The 1,765-nt window shown below is 48.2% G+C and overlaps 1 non-coding gene across 1 annotated transcript; it reads left to right on the top strand.

The window, feature by feature from the left end:
* Positions 1–1,149: 1,149 nt before the first annotated feature.
* Positions 1,150–1,257, top strand: LOC125369369. Its single transcript, XR_007214922.1, has one exon. It is a non-coding gene; the product is annotated as a small nucleolar RNA R71 (small nucleolar RNA).
* Positions 1,258–1,765: the final 508 nt, after the last annotated feature.

The raw sequence follows: 1,765 nt of genomic DNA, 5'->3' as shown, positions 1-1,765 counted from the left end.
AACACCGAGCACTCGTTCGAACATAGGCGACCTCCTCCAACTTCCTTTTCCGCTAAGTATGTCCTTTAAGAACTTAGCATACTTTGGCATCCGCCCAATGCATCAATAAAAGGCAAGTTAATACGCAGCTTGTCTAAAAATATCTAAAAACTTATTGAACCGCTCTTCGCCTCTCCGCTTGTTTAGCTCTAGCAGGATAAGGAATCTTAGGCTGATATTCCCCGACTAGAATTGATTTCACCTTTTGTCCCTCGTGTCTCCTAACCTTACCGCCGCCTCAACCGCACATCAATAGTGGGCGCCATAAAAACAAAGCTTAAAAGGAGCTAAACTAACTTCCCCGAACGCAAAGTGATGACGCTCATGTGCTCCCCTCGTGTTAGACTTAGTGGTGCTATGGAGCGCTTCACGCTCTGGCCGACAACATCTTAGAAATTTGGTGAATCTTGGTCTCCAAGTTCAATCGAGGCCCGGCCGGGTTCCTAAGCGCACTATCGGGCTTGGTAGAACCTCATCTCCGCAGATGTCACAAACTTCATCATAAGCTCCTCTAAATTTGACTTCTTTCCGGTAGAGGAGGAGCTCAGGCGGGCCCAGCAGATCGCCATCATGGCCATCGATGAAGTCTCCGAAACTGTGTGGACCCCGAGCGTTATTGTTCCTCCAATCAAGTTGGGATGATTGCGCCACCTAGGGTTGTATGTATTGTCAAGGATCGCTTTGTCGCCTCGGGCATTCCCCGATAGTCAACCCGCTCAAAATCAAGACATAGCGTAATTAGATGGAAAAGTAGTAGAGGATAAAGTAATATACTCTCCCGCAGACAGCTTTGCACCGAATGCTGGCCACTACAAAACTCGCACCAATGTTCGCCGTGATGAACCGGCATCTAGAGTTGGTCAATCTTCTTGGCTAGAAGCTCCACCTAAGCCGCTAAGGTCAGAGAGTCCACTTGGTTGACCACTCCCTATCTTCCCCGGTCGGCCCTAGAGGATTGCCACCGAGAAGTTGTTCATGGCCATTTCCTTTATCGTGTTCCGAGCCCGCCGCCGCCCATCGCTTAGTGCCCTACCGCAAAGATCCACCATCTCAGCTCTCACTGCAAGGTTCAACCCGCTATAGAAAGTCCGAACTCGCATCCACACTAGCAATCCGTGATATGGGCAAAGATCTCAAAAGATCTTTAAACCTCTCTCATGCATCAGACATGCTTTCATCATCAAACCGCATAAAAGAAGATATGTCATTTCTAAGTTTAGCAGCTTTAGCAGGAGGAGAATACTTATATAAAATTTTTTCAGCCAACGCCTCCGTGTAGTAATTGTTTCACGGGAAGGGATTGCAACCATCTTTTAGATTCCGTCTCTCAAGGAAAACGGAAATAATCTCACCGAATGGCGCTTACCTATTGTTCCGCTTATCTCGAATGTGTCACAAATCTCAAAAATTAGAGATATGTGCATTGGGATCCTCACCGGGCAATCCTCCAAATCGCACGCCTAATCGGATCATCTAGATCACGCCTGGCTTTTATTTCAAAATTATTGGCCGCTACAAAGTAGTCCCACTATACTAGTTTTCGTCCCATCCGTGAGATGGTCGAGCAAACTCGTGACATCGCCCTTGATCCTCATCGGCCTGGGATTGAGGGTTCTCCATCGCCTCGGGCCTTTGAACTCGAATCAGAACTCCGGCCCTCCCCGCTTCAACTACCCGCAACCGCCATCTCAATAACTGAGAGAGCCCGGCCGAGTAAGGGTGCTAT

Source organism: Ricinus communis, chromosome 2 (genome assembly GCF_019578655.1).
Source record: "Ricinus communis isolate WT05 ecotype wild-type chromosome 2, ASM1957865v1, whole genome shotgun sequence".
NCBI lineage: Eukaryota > Viridiplantae > Streptophyta > Magnoliopsida > Malpighiales > Euphorbiaceae > Ricinus > Ricinus communis.
This window is presented reverse-complemented; position numbering and strand designations above follow the sequence as displayed.